Here is a 24,405-nt window from a genome sequence, read left to right as displayed (position 1 = left end):
TCCTCAAAAAATCCTTGAACCCTGGCACTCTAAGATCCCCTTGCTTAAACTCTTCAAACAATAGCAGCGGCTGCAAGGGCACTGTGTTGTTCCAGTATGTCCGCATAGCACCTAGGATCTCCGTCCAGAATCTTGTTACTGAAGGGCAAGTCCAAAACATGTGGCCCAATGTAGCCAGATCCATATTACACTTTGGGCATGCCCCTGAATCTCCGAATTGCGCCTTAAACGATCTATTAAGCGCTACATACAGTCTCAAGGCGAACTTATATTGCAATTCCCAGTCACGCGAAAAAGTAACCTTCTTCAGTATGCTTTTCAGGAAATCTATGAACAAACTCTCGGAGACCTCTGCTTCCAGGTCCACCATCCATTTCCTCGCATAGCCTGCATAGTCCACGTCTTCTGTCGTGTCCAGCAGATTCCGATGAAAAAATCTCAGTGGCACTGTGCTTTGAGACCCTAAAGTAAGGGCCGAGTTTAAAGTGTCCTGAACATCTTCGCAAAGGTTCTCCCAGCCAAGCGAATCAACATAATGTCGTATCTGATAGTATGCAAATGAGTCAAGGACCGGTATCTTAAACTCCTAGGAGCTTAGCCTAGAATGGGTGGCAGAGCTGGTGGTTGGGAGGCGGGGCTAGTGTGGGCAGACATATACGGTCTGTGCTGGGGCTGGTGGTTGGGAGGCGGGACTAGTGCTGGGCAAACTTATACGGTCTGTGCCGGGGCTGATGGTTGGGCGGCAGGGATAGTGCTGGGCAGACTTATACGGTCTGTGCCAGAGCTAGTGGTTGGGAGGCGTGGTTGGTGGTTGGGAGGCGGGGATAGTGCTGGGCAGACTTATACGGTCTGTGCCAGAGCTGGTGGTTGGGAGGCGGGGATAGGGCTGGCCAGACTTATACGGTCTGTGCACTGAAGAGGACAGTACAAATAAAAAAAAGTAGCACATATGAATTTATCTTCTTGGGCAGACTGGATGGACCGTGCAGGTCTTTTTCTGCCGTCATCTACTATGTTGCAGATCTGTAAACTCCTTTAATTTCCCTTCCTCGTCCAACAGCTGATAGAGGTAGTGAATCCCACGTGCCTGCCAGGCACGAAAGGTCTTTGAGGATGTGCCCACTGGAAAGTCTGGATTTTTATGCAGTGGCAAAAAAGGCGTGGCCGCTGGCGAGAAGTTGTCGTTTACACAGCCATCTCCAGGCAGCTCTTGCTGAACTAATAAACGGGTTTTCCATAATCTTCAAGTGCGGCTTACGATTCGTCGTGTGCACCAGCCATCCCAGATGCTCTTTAGAGGCTAGTAGAGTTTCTATCTCAGTGGGCGTAAAGTCCCAGGTACCTGCCAGCCAGTCTCGAATATGCCTCAATACACAGGACACTACCAAATATCTAATGTTCAACAATCCCATACCCCCATGAGCCTTAGGCTTTTATAGCACAGTCATCGGTAGTCTGGGGCGCCTGTCCCTCCACAAGAAGCCCTGCACTAGACGATGCAACAGCCGCTCTTCTTTACGCCTCAGGTAGAGCGGCAGCATCTGGAACAAATAAAGCCACTTTGGAGCTATCATCATGTTGAAGAGTGCTATACGGCCAGTCAGAGTGATGGGATGGGCGCCCCAGAGTTGCAGCAGTCGACGAGTCTCCGCCAGTAGCGGAAACATATTTACCTTGTATAACATAGACAAATCTGTCAGAACCCAGACCCCCAAATACTTAATCCTGTCTGTCGCCCAAGCTAATGAAAACCGATCTCCCCAGCTACTTCTAACTTTCCCACCCAGAGGTAAGCCCTGTGACTTTGTAAGATTCAACTTAAATCCCGACAGCTCCCCATATCTCCTCAGCACTTCCAATAGGCCCTTCAGTGTCGAGTGAGCCGGGTCCAGCATCAGTAAAAGATCATCTGCATATGCAAGTATTTTCGGAACAATGTTTTTACTATATATATATATATACTAGTAAAAAAGGCCCGTTTCTGTTAGAAATGAAACGGGCGCTAGCAAGGTTTTCCTTGGAGTGTATGTTTCAGAAAGAGCGTGTGTGAGAGATGGAGTGTGTGTGTCAGAGAGAGAGACAGAGTGTATGTGTTTGTGCGAGAGAGAGAGTGTGTGAGAGACAGTGTTTGTGTTTCTGTGTGACACTGTGTGAGAGAGCGGGACAAAGACAGTGAGTGTGTGAGTGAGAGTGTATGTGACAGAGAATGAGTGACTGCGTGTGTGGTGTGAGGAACCCCCTCACCCCCTCCCTCTCCCCTGCCCCCTTGCAGCCAGGCATGTGCAGCGACCCTCCTCTCCTTGTTCCCCCTGCAGCCACCCATGTCCAGCATCCCCCTGCAGCCACTCATGCCCATCAACCCTCCTCTCCCCCTGCTGCGTCCTTCCTGTCTCCCCTGCTCCCCCTGCAGCCACCCATGTGGTCTCAGGCTCCCCCCTCAGCATCCCTCCTGTCCCCCTGCAGGCACGCATGTGCAGCGTCCCTCCTCTCTCCCCTGTCCCCCCTGCAGCCAGCCATGTCCACCGACCCTTCTGTCCCCCTGCAGCTACCCATGTCCAGTGACCCTCCTCTCCTGTGCAGCCACCCATGTCTGAAGACCCTCCTCTCCTTTTCCCTGTTCCCCCCCGTGGCCAGCCATGTCCATCGACCCACCTGTCCCCCCTGACCACCAACCCTTCTGTCCCCCTGCCCGCCCTGCAGTGTCCATCCTGTATCCCCTGTCCCCCTTGCAGGCACCCACCCATGTGGTGTGTGGAGTCCCATCCCCATCTCTCTGTTCCCTGCCCTCCCTGCAGCCACCGATGTGCAGCGACCCTCCCCTCCCCTCCCCCTGCTTCCTTCCAGCCACCCATGTCCAGCGAGACCCCCCCTTCCCCCCCCAGCCGGCGCAGCACCCAAAGAAAGCCCCTTGTCCCCCCCTTCGCGCATCACCCGACCCCCCCCCCACCGTGGCACATCACCAAGCCCCTCCCCCCCTCATCAACCCCCTCACCACCCGCAACCGCTAATACAAACTGTGTCTGGCGGCTGCTGCTTCTGCTATTCAGCAGCAGCAGCCCGTACATAAAGAAAACAAACAAAAAAAAATCCTCCTAAAACGCACCTCCGTTGAGAAGCATCTCACATTGGCTGAAGTCTCAGCATGCGCTCCTCCTCTCCCCTCTGACGTCTCGGCGTTTCTCCGGGGTCTTCCGGCAAGGGCACTGACATTGAGGGGAGAGGAGGAGCGGCTGTAGAGACGTCAGCCAATGTGAGATGGTTCTCCACGGAGGTGCGTTTTAGGAGGTTGTTTTTTTGTTTTCTTTATGTATGGGCTGCTGCTGAATAGAAGCAGCAGCAGCCGCCGGACAGAGTTTGTATTAGCGGTCGCGGGTGGTGAGGCGGTCGATGTGGGGGGGGAGGGGCTTGGTGAAGCAGCGGAGGAGGGGTTGGGTGATGCGGCGAGGAGGGAAGGGGGGTAGGGGCTTTCTGATGCCCCGTTGCACGGGTTGTTGTGGCGATGCGGCGGGGGGGGGGGCACTTAGAGGTGCACCGTCAAGGCTGTTTGTGTGTGTGTGTGTTTGTATGTGTGTGTGTTTGCTGTGTGTGTGTTTGCGTTTGTGTGTGTTTGTGTGTGTGTTTGTGTGTTTGTTTGTGTGCGTTTGTGTTTCTGTGTGTGTTTGTGTTTCTGTGTGTGTTTTTTTGTGTGTATGTTTTTTTGTGTGTATGTTTGTGTGTGTTTGCTTGTGTTTGTTTGTGTGTGTGTATGTGTTCATGTGTGTGTGTTTATATGTGTGTTTGTGTTTATGTGTGTGTGTCATTATGTGTGTGTGTGTGTGTGTGTTTGTTTGTGTGTATGTGTTCATGTGTGTGTGTGTTTGTGTGTGTCATTATGTGTGTGTGTTTATGTGTGTGTGTGTTTATGTGTGTGTGTGTTTGCGTTTGTGTGTTTTGTGTGTGTATGTTTGTGTGTTTTTGTGTGTGTGTGTGTTTTTGTGTGTGTTTGTGTGCATTTGTGTGTGTGCATTTGTGTATGTGTGTTTGTGTGTGTTTGCGTTTGCATGTGTTTATGTGTTTGTGTTTGCGTGTTTGTGTGTTTGCATTTGTTTGCGTGTGTGTATGTGTGTGTTTGTGTGTTTATGTGTGTGTGTTTGCGTTTGTGTGTGTTTATGTGTGTGTTTGTGTGTGTGTGGGGGTTGCGGGTGGCTTTTGTGGTCGTGTGGTTGGGGAGTTTGCCAGCAGTCTGCAGCGATTCCTAGGCAGGGGGAGGAGTATGGAAACACTCCCCCTGCCTGGGTCATTGTTTGTTGGAGGGGGTTGCCAGTTGGTAGGGGTGCCTTTATGGATCCCTTTACTCTCTGTGTTCCGCCCTCGAGGACGGGGCAGAGAGACATGGTGAGTTGGATGACTTCACCACCATGAACTTATGAACTGTTTAGGGATTTTGCAGATGGCTTCAGCAGGTTGTCTTCAGAATGTTGAGGTAGCGTTTTATGTACAGATGGGGCGTGGCTGAGGGCGGGTCTATGATTGAGGGTGACTGGTCCTAGCCTATGAAGACTACAGGAGTTTTGTGCTTCTCTGCCTTAGAGTGAGCTTCTCTGCCTTGGAGTGAGCTTCAGAACGTTCAAGGTGGGATTTATTAATATAGATATGGTGAAGTTTGGGATTTAAAAAGTAAAAAAAAAAAAAAAAACCAATGTGCAATGATTAAAATCAGTGAACCTTTTAGAAGACCTATGTGTCTGTGATAGTCCTGTGAAGAAATATAAGCGCATTCAAAAAATTCTAGTTCATTATTGTGTGATATATAAGAAACAACATTTTTGCTCTGTAGTGTTTACATTGTGTTTGCTTCTTTCAGAGCATTCATAAATTTTGTTCATCTCACTAACTTTATTTGGATACTCCTCTCATTTCAGACATTGCTGTACAGTTATGGCAGACAAACTCCTGATTCAATTTCAGATATGCAGATGGTTTGCTCCTTATTTTCCAAAACGATTATATTGTGAAATGAGAAGAGAACATTCTTACTTCTGTATTTTTAATTTCTTCCTTAATTACTGCAATTTATTCAGATTTCTTAATTGCATTTTCTCCTCTTTCACTGTGTATCTCCTCTTGCCCTTTCATAAATAAATACATTATTAAAGAACCATAGAAAATGATCATAGATAAAGATCACGGGAAAATTAAGTTATTACCGTGATAATTTTCTTTCCTTTAGTCATAGCAGATGCAGCCATTACAGATGGGTTGTGTCCATCAACCAGCAGAGGGAGATAGAGAGCACACTTTTTTCAGTGCCTCATACCAGCTTGCTCCACTGCCTCTCTTCAGTATTTGAAGCTTCCAAAGCAGTATGGCAAACCGCAATGGGAATAACATGAGCTTTCCTCACAGCGAACAATGGCCCTACAACAAAGGGCATTAACTCAGAATGGAGGGAATGAAACATCCTCCCGGAGGGCATAAACTCATCCTCCACTGAGACATAACTGGAGGAAATAAACTCATCCTCCCGGAGGGAATAAACTCATCCTCCAAAACATGAAACTGGAGGGAATTAAGTCATCCTCCTTTAATTGAACAAGAATCCTGAAGACTGTTTCCAACTTTCTACCAAGGACGGAATCTCCAGGAAACACGAACAGAACCTGAAATAGATTTACAGCAGATAGCATCAGACAGGGAGGGATCATGGCTGCATCTGCTATGACTAAAGGAAAGAAAATTATCACGGTAAGAATTTAATTTTCCCTTCCTTGTCATCATTACAGATGGGATGTATCAAAGCAATCCCTAGATAAGGTGGGAACAAGCCACACCACGCGCCAGCACTTGCGCTCCAAAATGTGCGTCCCTCCTGGCAGCCACATCCAGCCTGTAATGTCAGGCAAAAGAGAGCTTAGAAGCCCATGTTGCTGCACTACAAATCTCTTCAAGAGAGAGTGCTCCAGTTTCAGCCCAAGAAGAGGAAATTCCTCTAGTGGAATGCGCCTTAAAGGCATCAGGCGGAGGCCGGCCGGCAAGCAAATAACCTGAAAAGATAGATTCTTTAAGCCAGCGGGCAATAGTGGCTTTAGACGCTGGAGACCCTCTGCGAGGACCTGATAGCAAAACAAACAGATGATCAGAGGTCATGAAAGAGTTAGTAACTCACAGATACTGCAGCAGAGTCCTGCGCACATCCAACAGATGCAATTGCCCAAAAGATTCTGGAAACTCCTCCTCGACAAAGGAGGGCAAGAAAATAGGTTGGTTTAGGTGAAACGCTGAAACCACCTTAGGCAAGAAGGAAGGCACGGTCCGAACCGTGACCCCTGACTCTGAAAACTGCAGAAAAGGGTCTCTACAGGACAGCGCCTGGAGCTCTGACACCCGTCTCGCTGAAGTAATGGCCACTAACAAGACGGCCTTCAGTGTCAAATCTTTCTCTGAAGCACGCAGAAGCGGTTCAAAGGGAGCACCCTGAAGGGCCTTGAGCACTAGCCCCAGGTTCCAAGCTGGACAAGGTGCACGCACGGGAGGACGGAGCCGAAACACCCCTCTAAGAAACCGTGCCACATCCGGATGAGCAGCTAAAGACACGCCTTCAACCTTGCCACGCAGGGAGGCCAATGCTGCCACTTGCACCCACAGGGAATTATAGGCCAAGCCTTTTTACACCATCCTGTAAAAAGTCCAGAATCGGCGAGACAGGAGCCCGCAGGGGTGTGATCTCTCTGGAAGCACACCAGACTTCAAATTGGCGCCAAATCCTGGCATAAGCCACGGAAGTGGACCGCTTGCGGGCTTGCAGGAGAGTGGTAATTATTTTATTGGAATAGCCTCTGCCTCTCAATTGCGCCCTCTTAATCGCCAGGCCATACGACCAAATCGGCCGGCGTCCTCCATGGTCACTGGACCCTGTGACAACAGGTTGGGAACCAGAGGTAATTGAAGGGGATCCTCTACGAGCATCTGTCGGAGGTCCGCATACCAAGGCCTCCTGGGCCAATCCAGGGCGACGAGAACCACTTCTCCTGGATGCAGCCGAATCCGCAGGAGCACTCGCCCTATCAAGGGCCACGGAGGGAACACATACAGTAGGCTCGGAGGCCAGGGTTGAGCCAAGGCATCCAACCCCGCTGCGCGAGGATCTCTCCGTCTGCTGAAGAAGCACGGGACTTTGGCATTGGTGCTTGTCGCCATTAGATCCATCACGGGCTTGCCCCACTTGGCACATATCTGCAGGAACACTTCGTCTGCAAGTTCCCACTCCGCTGGATTGATCTGATGCCTGCTTAGATAATCGGCTTGCATGTTGCTCTGACCTGCAATGTGAGCTGCCGGCAGTAGATGCAGCTCGGCCCAGTGGCAAATTTGTTCGGCCTGCACGGCTAGAGCTCTGCACTGAGTACCGCCTTGTCGATTTATATAGGCCACTGCTGTCGTGTTGTCCGACATCACTCTGACAGCCAATCCTTCCAGGGTCACTTGAAAGGCCAGAAGCGCCTGAAACACCGCTTTCAACTCTAGGCGGTTGATGGACCACTCCGACTCCTCGGGTGTCCATAGACCCTGGGCATGCTTCCCCTTGCAATGTGCGCCCCAGCCTTTCAGACTGGCATCTGTCACCACTAGGCACCAATCGGGGAGCGCCAGCGGCATTCCTCGCCGCAGCATGCTGTCTGAGAGCCACCACTCCATGCTGAGTCGGGCCGCAGGGAGCCAAGAGAGTCTGCATTGGTAATCCTGAGATACTGGCGACCATCTTTGGAGTAGAGCATACTGTAGAGGTCTCAGGTGCGCTCTCACCCAGGGCACCAGTTCCATGGTGGCCGTCATCGATCCAAGCAGCTGGACAATGTTCCAAGCTCGCGGGCGGGGCATCCTCAGGAGCAGACGGACCTGATTCTGAAGCTTGCACTGCCTTTGCTCGGGAAGAAACACATAGCCCGAGGCTGTGTCGAACATGGCACCCAAATATTCTAGAGATTGCGTGGGGGTCCGGTTGACCTTTGGCCAAATTGACGACCCAGCCCAGAGATTGAATACTGAGACCACTCTGGCTGTTACATGCTGACTCTCTGCAGCAGAGTTTGCTCGAATGAGCCAGTCATCCAGGTACGGGTGAACCCGAATACCCTCTCGCCTTAGAAAGGCAGCTACTACCACCATAACCTTCGAAAAGGTGCGGGGAGCTGTGGTGAGGCCAAAAGGCAAGGCCCGGAACTGGAAATGCTTTCCCATCACCGCAAACCTCAGAAACTTCTGGTGCGGGGGCCAAATTGGAATGTGCAAGTAAGCTTCTTTCAGGTCCAGAGACGTGAGAAACTCTCCTGGCTGTACCGCCGCAATGACGGAGCGCAGGGTTTCCATGTGAAAATGCCGCACTCTCAGGGACTTGTTTAATTCTTTTAAGTCCAGAATAGGGCGAAAAGACCCTCCTTTTCACGGCACCACAAAGTAGATGTAGTAGCGGCCGCAGCCGTGTTCGGCGGGAGGTACCGGGGACATGGCCCCTATCTGAATCAGACCTTGTAAAGTCTCCTCTACCGCCGCCCATTTGGTGGCAGAACCGCATCGGGACTCCACAAACACGTCTCTTACAGGGGCGTCGAATTCTATTCTGTAACCGTCTCTGATCAGGTCCAAGACCCACTGATCTGAGGAAATGTTGGCCCACTCCTCGGCAAAGAGGGAAAGACGTCCTCCGATGACAGGACTCGAGGAGAGGGCCGGCGCACCATCATTGAGAGGGTCGCCCCTGAACTCCAGGCCTTGAGCCAGTGGCTGTGGAACATTTGTCCGAGTGAAAGGAGTTCCTCTGCTGAAAACAGACACGAGAAGTGAACCCAGCAGAACGCCCCGGGCGGTACCTTCGAGCTTCACGGAAGCGAGGTCTGTAAGAGGAGTGGACCGCCGCACCCTTAGAAGAAGGCCGAGGCCTATCTTCGGGCAAGCGCTGGGGTTTAGCCTCACCCAGGCCCTTCACAATTTTCTCGAACTCCTCACCAAACAGGAGAAAGCCTTGAAAGGGCAACTTCACCAACCTTTGCTTAGAGGCCATGTCCGCCGCCCAATGCTGTAGCCAAAGAAGACGGCGAGCCGCCACTGCTACTGCCATGTGTTTAGCCGAAGCTCTGACAATATCATAAAGGGCGTCAGCAAGAAAGGACAAGGCCGACTCCATCCGCGGAGCCACATCTGAAAAGGGCTCCGCTCCATCACCGGGCTGTTCCACTGCCTGTTGCAACCAAGCCAGGCAGGCTCTAGCAGCATAACAACTGCATGCAGACGCCTGAATAGTGAGACCTGCAATTTCAAATGACCGTTTAAGTGCTGATTCCAGTCTACGGTCTTGAATATCCTTCAGGGCAACACCTCCTTCAACAGGGAGGGTAGTTCTCTTTGTCACAGCTGTGACTACGGCATCCACTTTAGGCATAGCAAAGCGAGCCATATGCTCCTCACTCAGAGGGTATAATTGCCCCATAGCCCTGGAAACTTTCAAAGGTCCCTCGGGGTCAGCCCATTGAGCTGAAATAAGCTCTTGGATGGAGTCATGCAAAGGAAAGGCTCAAGCAGGCTTTTTGGTACTAGCCCTCCTAGGATTCACAGAAGAGGCTGTGCCACTGGCAGGGTCCTCAATAGAGAGAGCCTGCAGGGCATCAGAAATAAGCGCTGGCAGCTCATCACGGTGGAAAATCCTCACCGCGGAGGGATCGTCCAGATCCTGAGTCACTTCTGCAACAGACTCTGGCTCCTCAGACCATGAAGGCCTGCCAGAGTCCTCCAAATCCTCGCAGCCCGACCACGGGGGGGGGGGGGGGGGGGGGGGGAATGGAGGTGCAGCACTCTCTGAAGGGGAATGAGCCCTTCTGCACTTCATATTCTGCCAATTATCAGGGAATAACGCCTCAGAGGGCATACCCAGGCTAGAATCCACCGGGGGGGGGGGGGGGGGGGGCATTAGAAGAGGCCCATGCCGGGCTTTGTGGGAGAGCTCTTTTAAGCATGTATGCTTTATGCATTAATAAGACAAAATCAGGGGAGAAAAACTCACCCTGGGCACCCGGATCTCTGCCGGGGCTAGTAGCTCCCATATCAGCCTCACCCCGAGGCCTCCCCCCGGGCTCAGGACTCTCCGTCTCAGCGGAGGTCGCACCATGTGGTAAATTCAAAATGGCACCCGCTGCCAGCTCAGAGCGCGAAGAATCGTCTCTCGCTATGCTCGGGCCGGCTCTAACGTCTGTACAGCACGATTTACAGAGCCCCCGCTGCTGATCTGCGCTTGCCACACTTGGAACAGCGCTTTACTGTCTCCGCAGCCATCGCTGAAAATGGCGGTAAAATTCAAAATGGCGGTTTGCGCCAAAATCGTCCCGATCGCGGGCCCACCCCAGAGGAGTCAGAAAACACTCTTACCTCACTGGACCGAGTATCACAGCTCCGGTCCCACAGAAAAAGGCAAGGAAAAACCTGTGGGGAAAGCAGAGGTAAACAGAACTCCGGAGGCTCAGGTGAGTGGGAAAGGCAGGGAAAGGGCGAACCTATGTGCCTGCATCCACTGTTGGTGGGGAAGGACAGGGAAAGATAAGCAATGTGTCCACATCCACGGAGGTATGGGTAAGGCAGGGAAAGGGCGAACCTATGTGACTTTAAAGTGAAGCTGCTATAGCCTCCAACACCACTGCTAACGACTGGCAAAAGCACAGGAGCAACCTCCTGGCAGATTTTAGATGGAGCTCGAAGAAGCTGCAGCCACTCTGCTAGGGGAGATAGAGAATACTGAAGAGAGGCAGTTGAGCAAGCTGGTATGAGGCACTGAAAAAAGTGTGCTCTCTATCTCCCTCTGCTGGTTGATGGACACAACCCATCTGTAATGGCTGCATTTGCTTGATGACAAGGACATGGCTTCTTCAGGCTGCCCATCCACACAAACTACTAGGCTTTAACATCGTTTCTCTCCCTTAGATATCCTCTGTGCTTGTCCTATGCTTTCTTGAATTCAGATACAGCCTTTGTCTCCACCACCTTTGCTGGGAGGACATTCCACACATTCACCACCCATTCCGTGAAGAAATAATTTCCCTAGGTTTTCCTTTCATATTCATCCATAGCCCTCTCATATCAGAGCTTCCTTTCAATTGAGAGACTTGCCTCCTATGCATTTATGCCATGGAGCAGTGGCATAGGTAAACATTTTTAACAGAGGGTGCACCCCAGTACCTTAAAATCATGTTGCTCTATTCCAGTCTTTGCCTGAGCAGCAGCACTCATAGGCTGCCTGTGGCCTGCACCAGGACTCTCTCTGTGAACTGTCCTGTCCTCCACAAAAGAGAAGTTGTGTCAAAAGGGGCGGGATGGTTCATAGACAAAGCCAGGGTGCAGGCCATAGGCAGCCATGAGTGCTGCTGCCTGGGCAAATACTGGAGAGAGATAGGCACGGTTGGAAGGGGCATGGTCTGACAGGGGGTGCATACACAACACATGCACCTGAAATAAATACACCACTGCCATGGAGGTATTCAAATGTCAATCATATCTCCCCCTCCCATCTTTCTTCCAAAGTATTGAGATATTTAAGTCTATCCGCATATGATTTATGATGAAGACCACTAATCACTTTACTAGCCACAAGCTGGACCAAGTCCATCCTGTTTAAAATTTATACATCACTTCCCTCAAACTTTAGTGGAATACAAAGCGGTTTGCACATTAAAACAATATTCAGTAAACCTAATCTCAACCCCTGGTTTCTCTTCCCTTTCTCTGTGCCCCTCTTCCCCTATATTTTCCCTTTCTTTGCCGCAATCCCCATCCTCTGTTTCAACTGGGCCTGGCAAAATAGTATCAGGCAGCAGCCCTGACTGTGGCTATTCCCCTTTTAAATCTGCCCATGCAGGTCTAGGCATAAAACAGGAAATGGGTACAGTACTAAAGCAGGAACTGGCCTATGTGGGATTAGTTAGTGCTGGGCTTTTACTGGTCCTGTATCACCGGATGCAGTGCCCATCTATTCAGGGTTTGTTTACCCCAGGCATCTGCAGCTCTGGCGGTTGAATGGGATAGCTCTGTATGGGCACCCTGGCATTACCACCGTTTCAGGTCTGCATGTTTGAGTAAACTTAAGTATGAATGTGACTCCAACCCCACTAGGGGTCCAATTAAGTGTTCCATGCTCCAGGATTGCTGCTTACCTTTAGGAAGAACTACTGTGGTGGAACCCTTCCTTAAGGGAATTTGTTCACTAAGCCCAATGATCAAAAGTAAATACGAGCGCTAGAGGCCACTAACGCTGGACTAGCACCTGCATTATCCAATGCCCACGATCAGAGGGGGTCTGGTGCATGCGCATAGGGAATACCACAGAGCTCATTTAAATGAGCACTGCATTCTGATCGTACAGGCCAAATAGTGCCTTTAGGGCTAACGCTCCCCCCCCCACCCACCCATGTGAGGCAGCCCGGGGTGTCAAACAAGTGCAGGAGGCAATTCTCCCACACTTTCCCCCGATGATCAACGCTAATAACACACCTAATTTTGCATGTTATTAGCATTGATCATTGGGGAGTTAATTTTCCACACTGTTACAATGCTATTTCGGAACAGCGCGGTGAATTGGTTATCAGGGCCTGAGCCAATTCACAGTCACAACAACAGCTGAATCTATCCTTCCCCAACTCGAAATAGCCTCAGTCAGAATCAACCACCCCAACCTGCATGATCAACTAAACATAATCCTATTTTACAGACCCCCGGCTAAATGGCAAGATGCTCAGATACACTTCATGGACTTCATATCAAATACCTGTCTGTCCTCCCAAAATATTCTTATATCAGGAGACATCAACCTTCATCTTGAAGATATTAACACAAACAATGTACACGAATGCAAGGAATTCCTTCAACTCTGGGAGATCCACTGGCCTAACATGCAACCCACCCACAAGAAAGAACACACATTAGATATCATAACCTACAAATTTTCTTCGGAAGCGAACCTCACAATCAAAGACACAAAATGGACAGCCACACCGTGGTCAGACCACTACAAGGCAAACACCTCCCTCCTCTGGAAAACAAAAGAGACACAACAAAAACAAGAAAAAAGAACATACCCTGTATACTACAAGAGGCAAAACAGACCCTCTAACATTTTGGCAACAAATATACACCGACGAATGGATAACAACTACAGACTCACCCCAATTTCTACAAGAATGGGACAATAGATGCAGAACAGTTCTAGACAAGATAGCACCACTCCAAACTAGAACCTCACATAGGAAAAGCTCAATCCCATGGTTTAACGAAGAACTGAAAGAACTAAAAACACAGGTTAGAAGATTAGAAAGAGCTTGGAGCAAAAAAAAGACGAACACACACTCAAAGAGTGGAAACAGTTACAAAGAAAATACAAATACAAAATCAGACAAACCAAAGAACGTACTACAGAACTATAATAGGACCAAATTACAAGGATACGCATAAACTCTTTTCACTTGTAAACAATCTCCTAAACACCACACAGGTCACTTCGAATAGCATAGAAACCCCATCGGCAACCAACCTAGCGAACTACTTCAAGGAAAAAAATCATAAAGCTCTGACGCATGATACCAAGCAATACCACTGAGTACACAAGCATTCTTGAATGCTTAGACCCAAAACCCGGGGAATATCCAGCCGATCGATCATGGACCAACTTTGACTTGATTTCAGTAGACTAACTCACACACTGGCTCAGAAAATATGCCAAATCTCAATGCAAACTTGGCATCTGCCCTACTAGCCTATTAAAAGCCGCCCCCAAACAATTCAAAAAAGACCTCACAAACCAAGTAAATTACAGACTCCTAAATGGTCTATGCCCCACGGACAAAGGAAATATCCTTCTCAATCCACTGCCAAAAGATGCTAAGAAAAGCACAATGGACCTAACCAACTACCGACCAGTTGCTTCTATCCCGCTCATAACAAAATTGATGGAAGGCATAATGACGAAACAACTCATGGAATCCCTAACCAAACACTCAATTCTACATGAGTCTCAATCAGGATTTCGATCAAATCATAGTACTGAAACTGTACTAGTGTCTGCAATGAATTCATTCAAAAAAACAATTGCAACTGGCAAGAACATACTCGTACTACAATTCGACATGTCTAGTGCTTTCGACATGGTGGATCACGGAATACTACTACACCTGTTAGAATACTTCGGAATCGGAGGCCCAGTTCTCAAATGGTTCAAAGGATTCCTCACCACCAGATCCTACCAAGTAACAACGAATAATGACAGATCACCACCTTGGATACCGGAATGTGGAGTTACTACTACTACTACTACTACTATTTAGCATTTCTATAGCGCTACAAGGCATACGCAGCGCTGCACAAACATAGAAGAAAGACAGTCCCTGCTCAAAGAGTTCCTCAGGGATCCCCCCTCTCGCCAACTATTTTCAACCTTATGATGATACCACTAGCCAAACTTCTAGCCAATCAGAACCTTAACCCCTACATATATGCGGATGATGTCACGATCCACATCCCGTTCAAAAGTAACCTAAACAAAATAACCAACGAGATCAACCAGAGCCTCCAAATCATGCACTCTTGGCGGACTCATTCCAGTTTGAACGCAGAAAAAACTCAATGTCTAGTTCTCACTTCCCAATACAACACAAACAACTACCCTACCATAACCACACTGCACACTTCCTATCTCAGAAAAGCTGAAAATTCTTGGAGTTACTATTGATCGATACCTCACATTCGATACCCACGTGAAGAATATTACGAAAAAAATGTTCTACTCGATGTGGAAACTCAAAAGAATAAAACCTTTTTTTCCCAAGAAACATCTTCCGTACCCTAGTACAATCATTAGTGATAAGTCATCTGGACTAATGTAACACTTTGTACGCAGGCTGTAAAGAACAGACCATTAAAAAACTCCAAACAGCCCAGAACACCGCAGCCAGACTCATCTTTGGAAAAACTAAATACGAAAGGGCAAAACCTCTAAGAGAGAAACTACATTGGCTACCACTCAAGGAACGAATTGAGTTCAAGATCTGCACAACCGTCCACAAAATCATCCATGCAGATGCCCCACTCTATATGTTAAACCTAGTGGACCTACTGCCTAGAAATGCCAAAAGATTGGCCCGCAAATTCCTTAATCTGAACTTCCCCAGCTGTAAAGGAATTAAATACAAACAGTTATACGCTACTACTTTTGCGTATAAAAGCACACAGACATGGAACGCATTACCCTTGGCCCTGAAAACTATGGACAATCTTACCAGCTTTCTCAAATCTTTGAAGACACATCTCTTCAACAAAGCCTACAAAAGACATCCTTAGTAAATCATTCCTCAAACTACTCTGGTGCATCAAAAAACACCTCTCACAATACCTTCCTTACCTAGCACCTTGCATCTAAATCACCTACCTTCAGCCTATTATCGACTGTATTTAAGATCATGTAATGACTACATCATAACAACACTCTGTAAGCCACATTGAGCCTGCAAAAAGGTGGGATAATGTGGGGTACAAATGCAATAAATAATAATAATAGCCAGTGACAGAGAAACACGTGGAATCTGAGACACACACAGTGTTGTGATATAACACAATATGTTGCATAAAAACACTCAGCTCATCTAACAACCTTACCGTACCATAAAAAGTACCAATGCCCAAAGTCACATCTGGGACCCAATGAATTTGATATGGAATTGCCAGGATTTCTAAGGTATAGAATATGTCCTAAAAATAAACAAGTGGGGAAAGTAAGTGGAGCATGAGTCACAGACTCTCTCCAACATGTGTGTATCTGTGTTGTATTTGACCTGGAGTTGGGGGTCATAATAACCAGTAACAAAGGACATAGCCCAGTCACTAGGTTTCACAGTATTATTTAAAACAAAGAAAATGAAATAGACATCTGAATCACTAAGAGCCAGTCCAACAAGGATAGGGCTATGAGGGAGAAGGTACATGGTGGAGAAAGTAAATGATGCATGCCTTGTGATATGATTTCTGTGTGCGAATGTACACACGCACTGGCTCTGCCTGTGACTCAAAAGAGTAGAAAAGAGGGATGATGCAGTTTAAAAGGAATCATTCCCTAGTATGTTTCAGTGTATCAATGTTTGTATGCTCCAGAAGTGAAACTGCTTCTCCCATTGAAATTCACTGGGTCATTGTTTGGACGTTTTTATTGCTCTGGAACCTCCAAGTCCAATCTGGTCCATTTGAAAACGTGATGTATGTTTTCACTGTTTTTTCCCCTATGCCAAATTGAACATGTTTTGTTACATTTTCAGAGAGCTATTTTGCCCTCACACAGACAGATGAGAAAATATTTTGACCCTTTTATGTATCATTTGTTCCCAACATTCCATTAGGTTGGAAATAATAAAAAGTACACAGCCACACAGAGACAGTTCAGGATAGCAGTGGGGGAAAAAAGCACTCACCTCCAAATATGCAATGGCAAGGCACTGATGCTCCTCTTTTCTCCCTCTCAATCAATGGGCCAAATTTACAAAAGCTTTTCCTCGTTTTGTGTCTCTGGTGAAAAGCGCATAGTACATATGGCCCCAACGTGAGGTACTCAAGTGGAGCAAGCAGCAGGGAGGTGTCCATTACCCTGCAATGTGTTACAAACGTCTGCTAGGTATTCCATCATGTGATGACAGCACAGAAAGGGACACAAAGGAGTAGTAGCTAATGGATAGAGCAGCAGGCTGAGAATCATGGAAACCAGAGTTAAAATTTCACTGATGCTCCTTATGACCTTGGGTAAATCACTTAACCCTCCACTGCTTCAGGTGCAAACATATAGGTCAGTGTAATAAACTGTGCTAATCATAACACAATGCTTTACCTCATGTTTAGCACAGAGTTTCTGGATAACTTCTGATGTAGCAAGTGTTACAGCACACTCACCCCTCCCCTCCCCTTTTACAAAGCCGCGCAGGAATGCCAAAACAGCCCATTCATTTTGGACTGTCGGCATTACTAGTGTGGCTTTGTAAAAAGGGGGGGGGGGGGGGTAACAGTCTGCACTAAGAGAGTAACACACAGTGTTAATCTTATCACAGTAAGCATGGAAATGCATGAATTATTTTCAAAGCAGCAAAGTGATGAAATGTTATTGTTCCTTTTGGGGGTTTGCTTCCAGCTTAATGCAAAATATTTACTTAACTCATAGAGGAAAAGTAAGATTTTAAGTCAGTGTTATAAAATCAGAGGTGAAGAGAACCAATTTGTAAGCTGATTGCCAGGAAACATACAAGAGTCGGGCACTTTTGCGAACCCACACCACACAGACACAGGACCAGGTGGCCCGTTGTGCCCTAACACCCCCCTCACTCCTCCACCCATAGCTATTTCAGAGTAAAAATTCAGAGGACAAAGGAGTGCAGGAAGAGAAGGATACAAGTTAGAGAAGTAAGACATGAGGTAGAAAGGCCAGGATCCTGCACAAAATAAAGGAAGAAAATCTGAAGCAGACCTGAAGTGACATAAAAACAGAAAGGCGGGGAGGGAAGACTGTGGTGGAGAACAGCCCAGAAGAAAATGAAGAGGAGTGAGTGCCAAAAGCTGCTGTTTACTTATGGATGCTCCAGTCCTGCAGGTAGTTGGATTAGTGCCCACCCAGCATACCTGTGTCATTATGAACAGGATTCAAAAAAACTTCTCCAGGACTTACTCTCTAGAGGCAAATATCCACCATTTAGTCCTCACAGTAATTTTGCATTGGTAGGGGATGGTAGTAAACGAAGTGCCCTTCTTCCCTGAGCGCACAACTTCTACCCTATCTCGTTCCTGCGCAGCCTTGGTTCTCCTTCTCCTACCTCCCCAAATCCCACAGCCCTCCCAGCAACTCTCTGCCTATCACTGATCTAGATACCTCCTTCACGCTCTCTTCCTTGCCACCACTATCTCTGCACTTCTCTCTGCCACTGTCCTGTTTTCTCACTCTTTCTTTACACTCATACAGGCCCTGAGGCATATGTTCAAAGCACAAAGTTCCATAGGTTACTCTGTGCATAAATATCAGTATTGCAAAAGTGCTTTGAAAATCAGCTCCATTGTCACTTTAAACTTCATTGGTTACCAGTAGCCTCTAGGACTAATTTTAAATTATGTACTATGGTTTTTAGGGCATTTTATGGGGATCTTCCATTATATTTGGCTGAGTTTTTCTCTTTGTTGAACAGACACTTAGATAGGGTCCATACAGTTTTGAGATTTCCTTCTATGGCTATGATTAAACTTAGGAACCAGCTGGCTTCACGCCTATCATATAAGGCTGCTTTGGAATTTTCTTCCTACGATAATCAGGTCATCCAAGAACTACTTAACTTTTACAAAACAAATGAAAACATTTCTCTTTAAGAAATATGTTGAATTTTTTTTTTAACTTGTACTCAAACTGTAAATTCCCAAACTGTCTTGATCTTTAGTCTTTTGTGATCCGTGCTGAACTGTGAAGGCTTTTGCAGAATACAAGATTAATGTGTAATATAATGCAACCTATGGGTGTCCATGGGCAAACTTTGAATGGGTTCCCTTTTATTTTTCCCATATTGAAACCTCCCAGTAAATGCTACCTCACTCCCCTGGGAGCACCAAGGCATCAGACTCTCCTATACCTGAGAAGTGCCAGCATTGAGAGGAGCACTCCCCCTTTGTAGAAGAGGGACTGGTGTGCCAGTCATCGAGCGTCCAGGTCCCTGCCACCAGTTTGGCACCAGTGACTTCATAGGCTACCTCTGTTCTGACTCCCATGCCTTTGCTGATGCCCACCCTCATCGAGTGCTGCAGGGAGCTCCCGCTTTGGCATGAGGGTTCTTGCATTCTCAGCAGAACACCCCCAGACCCTCGCCAAGGCTCCATTGATGCTGCTGCCCAGATCATCGATCTGCCATTCCCAATCCAGTCCTCGGTATACACCTAGTCCCATCAAGTTTCCAGCAGATTTGTTTCCTCCATCCCTATAACGATACAGCAGGTTCCTTACATCCCCCATCAGCCAAGCTGCTTCCAGGTGGAAAAAAAAGGCAAGTAGCCGCTATCTAGTCCATACCGCTGATGGCTCTGCTGGTCCCATCCCTTCCAGCACAGACTTCATTTTTTTTGAAGGGCAAAATGGGTACAGTCATTGGTGATACAGACTAAGCCAGCCATTCCCAATCCAGTCCTCAGTATACACCTAGTCCCATCAAGTTTTCAGGATATCCACAATGAATATTCATTCATGAGATAGATTTGCATACAACTGAGGTAATGAATGCAAATCTAACTCATGAATATTCATTGTGGATATCTTGAAAACCTGACTGGTTGGGGTGCCTCCAGGACCAGGTTTAGGAACCACTGGGCTAGACCAGGGGTAGGCAACTCTGGTCCGAGAGCCGCAGGCAGATCAGGTTTTCAGGATATCCACAATGAATATGCATGAGATAGATTTGCATACCATGGAGGCAGTGCTTGCAAATCTATCTCCTGCATATTCATTGTGGATATCCTGAAAACCTGACCTGCCTGCAGCTCTTGAGGACCGGAGTTGCCTACCACTGGGCTAGACTAAGCAGTAGGTCCACACCTTTTATCTTGCTCCTTTTATGCTGAGAAGCAGTGGGGTAGGCGAGAAAGGAGGCAGCAAACTTCCGGAGAGGAGGAGAGAGAAGCGCTAGACAGGCAGGGTAATAGTTGTATTGAATGTCTATTTTGACTTGGATTTGGTAGGGAAGATTTTGGTTGTAGCTGGACAGGCTTAGTCTTCCCCCCCCCCCCCTTTTTTTTTTTTTGCAGGAGTGGGTCCTGTGCTTTTATTTATGTGAGAGCGAGAGAAAAGGAATACAAAGAAAAAAAAAAGAGAGAGAGATGGAAATACAGGCTGGGAGAAAGAACAGGAAAGCAGCAGAGGGACCAATGCAGAAAGCTAGCACAAATGTTAGTACACAACTTATTCTGAGCACCATATACACTTTAGTATACTCATTTATTGTATTCTATGATTTAAAGACATCAGGAGTTCCCATTAGCTGGTACTGCACAATTAGTGAGGCATCTGTGCACAAGAGGGTTCTACAAAAAAGTTAACCCTGCACAAAAACTGACATTACAGATTCCAGCCCCCAGTGTATTAAAATTAATGATATTAAGGCTGCCAGCTGTTTAGCCCAATGTAGAGAAATACACAGAAGAGTTTTTAAAGGGAGCACAATGCAAGAACTTGAACATCAGGCCTGAGGAGGCACAGAAGAGTTAGCTGCTTCTTCTGTAGTGGTGAGGATTTAATGCCAAGTTTTATCTTTTTGCTGCCAGCATAACCACTCCACAACTTTAAAGAAAGAATGGGAGGTGACGGATGTGCACAAATCCAAGAAGAAAAAAAATTGCATCTGCGCATAAATATCATTGCAAACTTTTATGAGCAAAGAAACTTATGCGATGCCAGTATTTATCAACAGAATAACATTTCATCATAGGCACAAACATGTGCAGACATATGCACACCACTAGCTGCCCTCAGCGCAGAACCTTGTGTGCATGTATCCGATATGCTTGCCCTGATTAGCACACAAGTTCTGTGTGCTTCAGAATCAGATTTGCATTGATTAGCTAACTGCATGGGCAAGCAAAACTTTAGCGTTACAATCACATTAAAAGAATACGCTCTGAATTAAAATGGGTTTTTAAAACAGAACATTCTGCATTGGCTCCTCAAGGAATGAGAAGAAGGACACCAAAGCAAATAAGGCACAATGCCAAAAAGCCAAGATCCTGCACAGAAAAGAGCTAAAACAAATCCTGGGAGGTAACAAAGCAAACAGAGAGGAAAGCTAGTGTGCTCTGATAAAGACCCTGGAGTCCAGACTCCAGACCTTCCTTTGTTGTGCAACGCGCTGACGCCATTTCCTATTACCAAAAAAACACACACACACAGAGGCGGGAAAGGAATCTACTCAAAGCCATTTTCTTTCTGCTGCACATTGTCAGTTTAATCTATGAATAGATCTTCTACTCACTGTCTGCAGCTTTCAGTTTTCCCAACATTAGAAACCAAATCTAAATACATCAACATTATACAATACAAAACTTTCAACAGATCAAAAAACAATGTAACAGCACATTTTTAAGCAAACTGCCAAGAAACACTGAAATTTGTGACCGAGAAATAGCATGTAACTACTGCAGTTAGTGTGAACAAGGAAGGTGAGCCTTTTTATGGGGGGGGGGGGGGGGGAAGGAAGGGAGGTTAGTGGGTAAACATGTCAGAGAGAAGAATGAAGGGAGCCTTTCCCGGGGCTTCTGAAGACTGCGTAGATAATGAGATTCATGTAAGAAGTGTTAATACGGTGCATGGAACCTGTATGTTTGGCAAAGAAGGGTTCAGAGTGGAAAGAGATGCAGCTGAATTGCAGTGCAAAAATGTGTACATCTGCGTGCAGTCTTCAGTTGGGGGGGGGGGGGTGTTATATCAGTGTTAGATTTTGCCAGACTCCACATCATTCGGATCAAGTGGGCTCGCTGCCATAGGCTCTGGTGCAGTGTAGAACAAAGGTGTGTTGGTCTGCTGCTGTTGAAAGGGTGTGTTGATCGGCTCCCAGTGCTGTTGCCCATGCCAGGTGGAAGTCAGGACAAGGGGTTCGGTGCTCTCCTGCAGCCGCTCCCAGCGCCCACCGCTCGCACGAATCCCAGCTAGCAGTACCGCAGTAAAGATCAGGGTCAGGATGGTTACCCCACCCAGCCCGAGACACACGCCCAGAATAACATGGCTCTGCTTCTCGAACATGGTAGAAATGGCAGAAGGGCAGGATGACAGTGTGAAAACGGCCAGTCCTGACCTTGCGGGGCAGGTGTTGGTGATGATCTGATCCATGACCCCGGTCACACCACAGCAGTCAAGCGCATGGTGCAGTACTCTCAGGGTCAGTCCCAGAGATGTCCTCTCTGTCTTTAGAAACTTTACATAAGCATAGGTGTAGAGATTCTGTAGTACAGAAACCACCCCATTCTGGTTGGCATAGATCACGGCAGCCACAGCCAACTCGGCGATCAGGCCAGCCAGGAGAAAGGCAAAATATACTGCCAGTAAACTCGTGGACTCCCGGCCTGTGCCATAGCAGCCCAGACCACCCAGCAAAACTAGGAAGACACCAACTGCGATCATGATGTACACAGCCGTATAGAAAGTGCTGTTACTCGACTCCAGGTCCAAGACCTCTGTCTGACTATTGTCAATCCACATCCAGATGCCAAAACTCAGAACCACCATCCCACAGATCCACAAGAGACAATTAAAGACCACCAGATATTGTTTGATGCACGCGGTTCCTCCTCGAACAGCCATGCTGTAGATGTTGCTTCTTGTCTGGTTAAAACATAATACGTAGGAATCAATTTTGGCTGTGCTTTTTCCCTTCACATAATAATCGAGACAGTTTACAGCGTTTTTAGAATTAGAATACAATAACATATGTTCTCTTTCTTACCTCTGCAAAATCACGTTACTACTTCAGAGCAACTCCAGACCAGGTCTGACTCGAAACCGAAACCTTTTGTCTTACAACAAACAAAAGTTTCCTTTCTTGTTCTCTCTAACCATCCAGAGATTTCCTGCATTTGAACATGCTAGGGTCCTAAAGACCTACAGATTGGGGGCATGCCTAGCAATCACAGGGCCAATAAAGTTTCTTGCATTGAATGTAGAGGAGTGTGGTAGCCGTGTTAGTCCACTCTTAAGGTTATCAATAGTAGAAATCAAACAAAATAAAACATGGAAAAGAAAATAAGATGATACCTTTTTTATTGGACATAACTTAATACATTGCTTGATTAGCTGACGCAGAAGGGCAACCTTCGAAAGCTAATCAAGAAATGTATTAAGTTATGTCCAATAAAAAAAGGTATCATCTTATTTTCTTTTCCATGTTTTATTTTGTTTGATTTCTATTGATTGCATTGAATGGAAAGACAGAAGTAGAGATGCAACCAATGACAGACAAAGCCCAATGCAATTTTTCTGAGCCCTAAGTTTGCCCACAATGCAATAAGGTTTTCAGTACTCAAAAATACACATTAAAAGGGAGAAAAAATTATTTAATTTTATTTCTTATATACGGCTTGCAAGACCCAAAGCTATCCCAGCAGGGGTGCATTAGGTATAGTAGGTATTTTTTTCTGTCCCTAGAGGCTCATAATCTAACCCTCCCTTTTACAAAGCTGCACTAGCATAACACCAACACAGCCCATTTACCCCTCCCTGTTTACTAAGCTGCGCAGCAATGCCAATGCAGCCCGTTCAAAGTGAATGGGCTGTGTCGGCATTAGCGCATTGCAGCTACTAGCACAGCTTAGTAAACAGGGGTTAAAGTGAATGGCCTGATTCAACATTACCGCAAGGCTTTGTAAAAGGGGGCTGGGTGGTAAGTTTGTGACTTGCCCAAGATCACAAGGAGCTGCAGTAGGACTTCAACCAGACTAAAAGCATGTTTCCATTGATACCCTTTTTTTTTTTTAAATGCCAGAAATATAACTCCTAGAAGTAGAATGAAAATTCAGTTTACCTTATTATTTGTCAGCATGGTAAAGTCCAGCTGCTTCTGTACATTTTTTCCTGTTATTTGCACAAAGGCAGAAAATTACATAGAAAAAGTGGAGAGAGACAGAGCCACCAAAGAGAAAAAAACAGCAACATGCTTTGGCTGCCCTGGTGCCAGGCATCACCAGTAGATCACACAGCATAGTAATGTAGTAGATTATGGCAGATAAAGACCAATGGGGTCCATCCAGTCTACTACTACTACTACTACTATTTAGCATTTTTATAGTGCTACAAGGCGTACGCAGCGCTGCACAAACATAGAAGAAAGACAGTCCCTGCTCAAAGAGCTTACAATCTAATAGACAAAAAATAAAGTAATCAAATCAATTAATGTGTACAGGAAGGAGGAGAGGAGGGTAGGTGCAGGCGAGTGGTTACAAGTGGTTACGAGTCAAAAGCAATGTCTGCCCAACAAGATAAACTCATAGCATAAGATATGATGCATGGGATTCTTGTGGCATGGGGGTACAGATAGTTGCCTTGTTTGCACTTCTCTAATGCCATCCCATGTAGCTCGTAGGTACAGATAATTTACTTCTTGCTATACTATCCTCATTTGGGTTCCAGGACTCTGTCCTCTCCTGGTTCTCCTCTTATCTCTCCCACCATACCTTCAGAGTACATTCTCATGGATCTTCCTCCACCCCCATCCCGCTCTCTGTTGGAGTTCCTCAGGGATCTGTCCTTGGGCCCCTTCTTTTTTCAATCTACACCTCTTCCTTAGGCTCCCTGATCTCATCTCATGGTTTCCAATATCATCTTTATGCTGATGACACCCAGCTTTATCTCTCCAC

The 24,405-nt window shown here is 47.0% G+C and overlaps 1 pseudogene; it reads right to left on the bottom strand.

Moving 5' to 3' along the window:
* Nucleotides 1-21,236: 21,236 nt before the first annotated feature.
* LOC115462445 lies at nucleotides 21,237-22,629 on the bottom strand (annotated as a pseudogene).
* Between the last annotated feature and the right edge of the window lie 1,776 nt (nucleotides 22,630-24,405).

Source organism: Microcaecilia unicolor, chromosome 2 (assembly GCF_901765095.1).
Source record: "Microcaecilia unicolor chromosome 2, aMicUni1.1, whole genome shotgun sequence".
Classification (NCBI taxonomy): Eukaryota; Metazoa; Chordata; class Amphibia; order Gymnophiona; family Siphonopidae; genus Microcaecilia; species Microcaecilia unicolor.
This window is presented reverse-complemented; position numbering and strand designations above follow the sequence as displayed.